Source organism: Schistocerca piceifrons, chromosome X (assembly GCF_021461385.2).
Source record: "Schistocerca piceifrons isolate TAMUIC-IGC-003096 chromosome X, iqSchPice1.1, whole genome shotgun sequence".
Taxonomy (NCBI): Eukaryota; Metazoa; Arthropoda; class Insecta; order Orthoptera; family Acrididae; genus Schistocerca; species Schistocerca piceifrons.
In genome coordinates, this window is record NC_060149.1 from 566,356,761 (window position 1) to 566,366,831 (window position 10,071).

A 10,071-nucleotide genomic window follows, 5' to 3' on the forward strand; every position below is an offset into this window, starting at 1 on the left:
ACAGAAATCTAAACGTTGTAAACTTAATTAAATACTTAGGGATTACAATTACGAATAACTTAAATTGGAACGATCGAGTAGATAATGTGGGGAGAGCAAACAAAAGACTGCGATTTATTGACAGAACACTTAGAAGATGCAACAGATCTACTAAAGAGACTGTTGACACCAGGCTTGTCCGCCCTCTATTGGAGTATTCCTGTACAGTGTCGCGTACTCATGAGATAGGATTGACAGAGGATATCGGAAAAGCTCAAAGAAGAGCAGCTCGTTTTGTATTATCGCGAAATAGAAGAGGGAGTGTCGTGGATATGACACACGAATTAGAATGGCAAGCCTTAAAACAAACGCGTTGTCTCTATAGGAATAGCTCCTCATGAAATTCCAATCACCAACTTTTTCCTCAGAGTGTGAAAATATTTTGTTGGCGCCCATTTACATAGAGATAAATAAACTTCATAACAAAGTAAGAAAAATCAGAGCTCGCACTGAAATTTTTAAATGTTCGTTTTTCAGAAGTGATATCCGAGCTTAGAACAGTAGAAATGAAATGATCGTATGGCATCGTTGGCCCGGAGGCACCTATTCGGGGAAGTTCGGCCGCCAAGTGTAAGTCTTTATTACGTTCGACGCCACATTGGGCGACCTGCGCGCCGGTGATGAGGATGAAGTGATGATGAGGAAAACACACAGTCCCCGAGCGGAGAAAATCTGTAACCCAGCCGCGAATCGAACCCGGGCCCGCTCACATAGAAGGCAAGCACGTGACCACCCAGCTAAGCATGCGGACTTGAAAGAATAAGAGACATACATGGACATGGTTCGATGTACCATCTGTCAGGCACTTAATTGTGAATTGCAAAGATCAAGTGGGTGTAAATGTAGAACATTGACCTACCTACCCACAATAACACCTACAGCCCCAATCCTGACCCTCCCGCCAATAAAACACACACACACGCGCGCGCGCGCACACATACACACACACACACACACACACACACACACACACACACACCCACACACACACCCACACACACACACAGACGGGAAACCCGTACACTCATCCTCAGAAGAGCGTCGCTTTAGAGCAGTGCAGATGGTCTAGAGCTGGTACCAGTCGGTCATGCGGCCTTCCATCGCTGACAGAACACAGAGTGTTTCTACAACCATGCTAACCGACACGAACAGGAAACCAAGGACTAGTATTTTTATTGACATTTGGCTTGAAAGAGTTCAGACCGGACAGGAATTGCTGTTTCCAGTGAACACAGTTCCAATGCTGCGATTTCCGAGTGAACATTGCGAAAGGAACTACGTGCATGGCCAAACAACACGCAAACTGGACAGCAAATGACTGGAGATGCGTACTCTCATCCAACAGGTCGGAATTTGGCCGTATTTCCCATGATACGTGGAGTCGAGTGTACCGTTGGCCACTGAAATTTGGGGAGGGGGGGGGCAGTTGGTACGTGGATTTAGGCCGACACATTTATCTTACTGTGATCATGAACTATGAACTATGATTTTGGTGTCTGGGACTATCTGGAACAGGGGATGAAATCTAACATTCAACATTTCCTTATGGAATTTAAGATGAGGTTGTGGCTCAGTCAACAAAGTCAAACATTCTGCAGTGAAAGCATCAACAAACTGGCCTCTTGTTGAGAGAAATGTGTTAGTCGTCAGGGTGAATATGTTGAGAAATGAATATGTAGACTTGAAGAATAAAGATGTAGAAGGTTAATAATATTTGTTTTACCTAAAAAGCTTTGAAAATTTTTACATAAAAATTCGGAGGCATTGTTTTGCTACACGCCCTTACAATTCGATAACGAGAGACAAGCTTCTTAGTGTGTGGCAGGAAGTGAGCCGCCGTTTTGATACTTCTCGCATAACACAAGGTGCTCACATTGAATGCATAAAAATTTAACTTTTGCCTTTCTAGTAGCGTTTTCATTGTGTTATTGTCTTTTATAGTTTGGAAGCAAAAAATGTTTGAAATTTGTTCCTTCTATTTGAATAGCCCTGTATTTCATGTTATAACTAGTCTACAAGAGAAGGTATTCCTCCACTCAGAAATTTTGCGTGTGTCTTAACCGTTATAGTTTCTTCAGTGAAGTAAGGAGCAGTCATCCAGTCTCCAACTATCCCACACCAGACGTTCTCGCTCCACTGTCTCTGACGTTCACCCTGCCTCAGACAGTGCGAATACTCAGCGGTCCAATAATTCCTATTTCTTACATTCATTTTCCGTGAGTTGTAAAGAAAGATTCATTAGTAAAGTGAGGTCTTTGAAGACTGCACCTATTGCCCTGATGTCGAATCACTACAGAGTGAAATGATTCACGCATCATTTGCAATCCCGTTGGTCAGTCTGATGGTGAAGTGACACATGACATAGACAAAAGCTGTCCAAGTGCAAAACGGGAAGAAAGCTGGGCTAATTCACTCCAGAGGCACTCGCAAATTCTCTGGATCTAACACGTGGATTATGTGCAACAGCTGCCACAACATCAATTTCCTTCACTCTGCTCGTTGCAGGCTTGCTCTTTATTCTCTGCACAGTATTCCAGCGTCCTAACAATTAAAAAAAATGCACATTGGCTAAATTGTCACTTTTGTGGGATACGGTCTGCCGACATACCGCTGGGTGCACAGCTCAGCTGCTCTCTTCGTGTTTCTTCAGCATTGTCGTAAACGTCGAGTGAGGTGGTGCATTTATTATCGTACTGGACTTGCACTCGCGAAGACGATAGTCCTAATTCGTGTCCGACTATCGTGATACAGGTTTTGGATGAGTTCCGTAAATCGGTACATGTAGATGCAGGTATGGTTCATTTCAAAGGGCACAGTCGATTTCCTATCTCTTTCCTCCCCTATCATTGCATTAATTCGAGCTTGTGTCCCGCCTCTAATGGCCTCGATTTCGACTGGACGTTAAACTCTGATATTCCTTGCTTTTTTATCCGTAAAGAAGCAGCATATCTACTTTGTACTGATTTGTGGAAAACGTCATTTTTCACACTAACCACTTCTCGACGTACATAAACGACACAGACAGAATGAAAGCTGCATTGACTCTGTACCTTTTTTATACCAGTACTGCGGCGTTGCAACACTGTTTCTTTCTTATCACACGTCAAGTATTTCCTTATTTGTATATGAAACCAAGAAATTATGATTACGACAGCAAACAACTTTATCTTCAGAAATAGAAGCATACAGAGTTTTAAATATCGTTTGTACTTCGAAACCAGTAATCGGATTTTGAAGAGTGAAACGCCGTTTGTAAGACGACCATTTGAACGATATTTTAAGTTTTAGTTTTTACTTTATTTTTCACCATAAAGCCAAATGTAGCGATGACACTTTCGTTATTTTTGTGAAGGAAAGTGACTTTCTTGAATTTTAACGTGTCTTTCCACTCGAACGAGTAAATTTCAGTTACGTTAAGTCAGCCAGCCCGGTTAGCCGTGCGGTCTGACGCATTGTTTTCCAGGCGGGAAGGCGTGCCGGTCTCTGGTACGAATCCGTCCGGCTGATTAGTGTCGAGGTACGATGTGCCGGCCAGTCTGTGGATGGTTTCTATGGCGGTTTTCCATCTGCCTCGGAGAACGCGGCCTGGTTCCCCGTATTTCGCCTCAGTTACAATATGTCGGCGATTCCATAGAGTAGAACGCAAATACGTAAAGTCACATTAGCTCGGCACAAGTACACGATAATACTGCGATAACTAGACACTGTAGCAATTGATATACTCGTATACTGTAGTTTTTTAATGAATTTGTATTTTAAAAAAGTTTCTCTGTGGCCTACAGTTGATAGGATAATTACTGTTTGGTCAGTCGTATTATCCTAAAGAGCTTCGCGGATGTTAGGCTGTGTCGTCCTGTAATTCTTTAAATGTATTAAACGTACACTGCACTCCTCACTTTAGTCATTATTCAGGTAATTTTTCAACCTACACTTAAAAAAATGGTGGTTCCTATTTAAAAAAAGTTGTTGATATCCGTTTGACCTATGGCAGCGCCATCTAACGGGCCTGGTTTCCCCCTTCAAGCTAGACAAGTTTCGTTCTTTGTAGTTTTTTCTTTTGACGCTTGTTTCGTGAGATAGTAAAGTTTTGCATCACCCTTTTTCCCAGAACTCCTGAAGATATTTTTGACTGTCGATATTGTATCACAGACACAGTCTCTTTGACTGTTCAGAGATGTCACTAAACCCGCCGAAATACGTAAACAACCATGCATGAGCAGCGCCTATTAGACGGAGGGGTTCCGACAGCCGATCAGTTGCGGTCATACTACCAAGAAGCAGGTACATGGCTTGTGTTGTCTATAGTTGAACCCTGCCTAGACGGTCAACACCGCATTTCGATCGCGTTCGCATTGTTACTTTGTGCCAGGAACGGCTCTCAACAAGAGAAGTGTCCAAGCGCCTCGGAGTGAACCAAAGCGATGTTGTTCGGACCTGGAGGAGATACAGAGAGACAGGAACTGTAGATGACATGCCTCGCTCAGGCCGTCCAATAGGCTGTATGATGTGCAACTTCACTCCCGACGTCCATGGTGAGGCCCATCTTTGCAACCACGACACCATGCAGCGCCGTACAGATGGACCCAACAACATGCAAAATGGACCGTTCAGGACTGGCATCACGTTCTCTTCACCGATGAGCGTCGCATATGCCTTCAACCAGACAATCGTCGGGGACGTGTTTGGAAGCAACCCGGTCAGGCTGTCCAGCGAGTGCAGCGAGGTGGAGGTTCCCTGCTGTTTTGGGGTGGCATTTTGTGGGGCCGATGTACGCCGCTGCTGATTATGGAAGACGCCGTAACGGTTGTACGACACGTGAATGCCATCCTCCGACCAATAGTGCAACCATATCGGCAGCATGTTGGGGAGGCATTCGTCTTCATGGATGACATTTCGCGGCCCCATCCTGCACATATTGTGACTGACTTCCTTCAGGATAACGACATCGCTCGACTATAGTGACCAGCATGTTCTCCAGACATGAATCCTATCGAACATGCCTGGAATGGATTGGAAAGGGCTGTTATGGACGACGTGACCCACCAACCACTCGGAGGGATGTAAGCCGAATCGCCGTTGAGGAGTGGGACAATATGGACCAACCGTGCCCTGATGAACTTGTGGATAGTATGCCACAACGAATATAGGCATGCATCAATACAAGAGGACGTGCTACTGGGTATTAGAGGTACCACTGTGTACAGCAATCTGGGCCATCACATCTGAAAGTCTCGCTGTATGGTGGTACAACATGCAATGTGTGGTTTTCATGAGCAATAAAAAGGGCGGAAATGATATTTATGTTGATCTCTATTCCAATTTTCTTCATAGGTTCCGGAACTCTCGGAACCGAGGTGATCCAAAAAAAGTTTTTGATGTGTGTATATGCAACTAGTTGTATGAAAGATTCGTAACTGCACATTTATTCCTACTGATATTTCGACTGTTTAAGATAAATAACAAGGCATAATATGTTATCTCCGAGTTGAATTTAAATCTTAAATTTTATCTTTCTTGTTCCTAGAGGTATAATTTCGTTTAATAGTTCAAATGATTCAGTTTAGATTTTGAAGCTGTTATTAACCGTGGTTAAAAAGGGGAACACTTACTTTTTTTGTTTTTTAACCTCTAACTACAAATATGTTCCTGTGAGGCGTTCGATTAATGTCTGTGTGCTACTAACTGCACATTGCACAGTCTCAACCACAATGAAAAGCCATAGCCTGCTACAGCCATAGGTGGTAAAAGAAAAACTGACAAAAGTGCTGAATACAAATTTAGGAAGTCGTAGATAATGCCACCCAGAAGAGAAATAAACAAATAATAATCATTCGATAAGCACAACCGTGATAACACAAGCACGAGGTGACAGAGAAAACAGAACTAATGGAAAGGACCAGAAATTTTCCCATCACAATCAATGAAACAGGTTTCCTCGATTGCAGTATGTTCGACAGAAACTCGCCAGATTGGATGCTGAACATTATTTATTGCACCACACCCATGATCAAAAGTCTTGAATTAAGATCTTAAAACAATAAAAAATATAATATGTCTATTTCTGGGTAATAATGACGGGTACGGTTCTTAGTATGTTTAGCTCACTTACTTGATATTTTACACAAACTTTCTCACTTTTAAACGTAGCAATAACGTTCCTGGCATTATTTTTGCTCTATACATTCGGAAGTGTGCTCTACTAGTTTCGCTACTATTATGACAGTTAAATTTTACTGAAGAGGCAGATAATCATACTTAAACCGGTAATGACTCATATGAGCAATGATAATCGAATAAAATAGAAAATACGTTGTAAATAAGGAGTGTTGTGTAAACAGCACCTCGAAATAAAGATGAAAAATGCGTGCTCCATTCCTCGTGAAGCATGTGTGGCAGTTAGTAAGCTTGTATAGTCCCTTTTATAAACATTGCAGTAGCAGATCACAAAGAGAAGAATAATGATTTACTGTGAACTTGCTGCTCCACCGCAGAAATGTTAAAATCGTTGTTCTGTAAACAGGTTCAATTGGTAGAAAGAATTAACGCGGCCGTTAAAAGGAAGAGCGTGAAGATAACTCTCAGTATGAGCCGCTCTGTTTTAACGTGAGTTTAATCTGCACTCGAGGGAGAGATGTTCCGGTAATATTCAATTTCGCGTTGTAATAACCGTAAATGGAGGCGAGGAAGTCCGGATGTCAGCAAATGCCGACGTGGCCGCCAAGTGCACCCCAGGGAAATCGTTTCAGCGAGTTATTTCGTTTCGACACGATTTCAGATGTAGAGTTTTTGCAAGTCTGGTTGAAATGAACAGCTCGTCTGCAGTGATATTTCTTCGTATACAAATATGTGTCACCGAGTATTGTGAAACTTGTAATACGTATTTTGCATTAACTCGTGAGAAGCAGTATCTCGGGAACGGAATTGGGATCCTGTCGCAGCTGTATGGAACGTTGATCAAAAGGAAGCGATAATCCTGGGTTAGTCTGCAGGATAAAGAAGAAAGTAATCACATTCCATGTCGCTTTCCGCTGGGAATTACTTTTACACGACGCTGAGTTATTTTACTCTCACCATTTCCGCATAAGGTCATTCAGGTTGTTTGCTGTACAAACGACCGCTTCGCTATAAATAAAGATTCAATACACTACGTTTGTAAAGAAACTTACACGTCCACAGGACAAACGCAGTAAGATAGAACGACGTGGTATTGATTTAAGAGGACACAAAAAGTATTGGGATGTTTTTATTTCTTAATTTTTTCATTGGCGTTTGGTGCACATACAATTCACGTCGTTACATTTGCTCATACTCAGGTAGTATATCTAATGATCTCATGCTGGGTCTCACGAACAGACTGGGGACATTTGGGCGCTTATGCTGTTGATGAAATTGTGGACATTGTACTGGAAGCGCACCCTTATGATGGGTGTCAAGTTGTCGGCTACCTGATGTGCAGATGATACTAGGTGCATAGAAATGGGAGATAAGTGCGTCTCGCTTTGGGTTGCGTCCTTTGCGAGGGTTTCAACGTACTCACTCGTTAGGTGCCATGAGGCGCTGCTATCCAGAGAAATTTGAAGGCAGGTCCATACCGCTGTAGCTGTACCATCTTCCACGTCATCTTTGTAAAATGTACATTATTGTCCCTCCGGCTTGCTGGAATGTTGAGAGCTGATTGTACGTTTAATGAGTCATCATGTTCAGTCCCATAGCCGTGACGAATTGTTGAACTCCCAAAAGGCCACTGTCTCTCTGGTAAGAGCTATGTGTCGTGGGGCAGGGAGAATGTCCATTCTGCTGGGAGATCAGAAGGGAAAAAACTCTACCCACACATGTTTGACCGGTTAGACAATAGTTTAATTTCATCTGGCCTCTGAATTGGCAAGTTTGTGAATTTGTTGTTAATGACTGGCTTCTCACGTTTTGAAAGGCGCACGTCGCAGAAAGTGTGAATTAAGAAATAGAAGCTACTGAATTGTGGAATATTATTAATAAAAATTTGCAGGTGACTGCCAAACAGTGATTCTCATTATTATGACAATCTCAGCTGATGGAATCTTGAATTCGTCCACACGTTAGAGCTTTTAGCACTTAGGCGAAATTAATGTGATTTAGTAATACATTTAACTGTCTGCACAGAAAACTAGAGCTGAATGATCCTCACGATTGTTGAAGGTTGCATGATGGAGGAATTTACATTGCGAGCATCACAATCGTTATAACCTTTCAAATACAAAACTGCAGTTAAATTCAAGAACTTCTGGTTCCATGTTAATATTCTGAAATCTGGATCATTACATCAAACCGTCAACGGACAGTCTTAGCTAATGACAAGGCGCGCTGGCTTGCACAAAAACCCCATCTCTTCCAGAGATGTCGGTCGCCTTTAAGATGTGCACGAGTTTTCAGGGAGTGAATTTCCGTTCACACTTGTTAATAGTCTCTTAGGCATGGACTAATGGTCTCAGAGAATACCGTGGAAACATACTCACATTGTGATATTAGCTTCCGGCTTGCCCTTCACCAGGAATGGTTGCAGTATGTGTCATCTCTAACACTTCTCGGCCGGAACGTCGATTCATTCTGTGAAGGAGGGACAACACATCGTCAGCTAACATCAGACCAGTATCAGTATCTTCAAAGATATTCAAGCTTTTCCGTAGTCGCATGGGTCGCTGAACGTTTGTGGTAAAAGGGAATCTGGTTATCATCTCGTTTTTGCATGTTGACTTCTTCCAGTACGTCATGACGTTTGACTGTCACGCATTACCGTTGGTGACATCCACTTCAAATATCATTTATGTATTTCGCTCCGCAAATACGGTGCCGATTATACACAGGAGAGACATTCGTTCTCACACTATCCTTGTTCACCACAAAAGCACGCGAAGAATTCATGTCTCACCTACTGAGAAATAGTATCCATTTTTGCCCAGCGTCAGACCATCGTCACTTTTTGCAACTTGACTAGACTGCTTTTCTTAATCATCATACCACTGAGTGGAATGTGTACTGGAGGCCTGTCAGTCTCCTTAAATACATCCCTCATCAGATCCCATCAAGTGATATACTGCACGTATCTGCTGACATACTGCACGTTATCTAGGAGATGATCATACCAGTATCAGTAGAGAATATTTTCATAGGGAGATAAACATTTGTATGTACATAACTATCTCTTTCACCCCCCCCCTTTTAAATATTTCACCCTGCCTCATCCCTTTAATATTATATGCAGTCCGTCTTCAGGCCACGAGTGGGCTACCGGGACCATCCGACCGCCGGGTCATCCTCAGTGGAGGATGCGGATAGGAGGGGCGTGGGGTCAGCACACCGCTCTCCCGGTCGTTATGATGGTATTCTGGACCGAAACCGCTACTATTCGGTCGAGTATCACGAGGCTGAGTGCACCCTGAAAAATGGCAACAGCGCATGGCGACCTGTATGGTCACCCATCCAACTTCCGACCACGCCCGACAGCGCTTAACTGCGGTGATCTCACGGGAACCGGTGTATCCACTGCGGCAAGGCCGTTGCCCCTTTACTATTGGGTTAAAACAAATGTTACGAAGTTGAAACTCAAGGTATTATTCTAAATTCTGTAGCACTCCCATGATCTTGGATTAGATAATCCTTCTCGTGTGAACTGTTGCATTTGCATGACATTAAAGTAAACATGTCAAACTTCACATGCACCGTCATCAGTTAATAAAGGTACTGGTATAATCAAAGAGGCATTCATCACATGAAATAATATGCCAACTGTCAAATCATTTAACTGATAGAATTCATATTGGTCTCATACGATCTGCACCACATCGACATGCTACAGTGGATTCGAAGCAATGAATACTGCGATACATCGAACTAACGAACATGTATGCTGTCTTCTGTAATATGATGCGTACGTCCCTCTTCAACCGTTTCCTTAACCGAGTGCCTTTAATTCATATTGTGTCCCCATATCGTGAATGGATACATCAAAGACATAAGAACACGTCTATCTGTTCAGGTTTCCAACTGTAGTACGTG

The 10,071-nt window shown here is 42.8% G+C and overlaps 1 pseudogene; it reads right to left on the reverse strand.

The window, feature by feature from the left end:
- Positions 1-9,459: 9,459 nt before the first annotated feature.
- Positions 9,460-9,577, reverse strand: LOC124723764 (annotated as a pseudogene).
- Between the last annotated feature and the right edge of the window lie 494 nt (positions 9,578-10,071).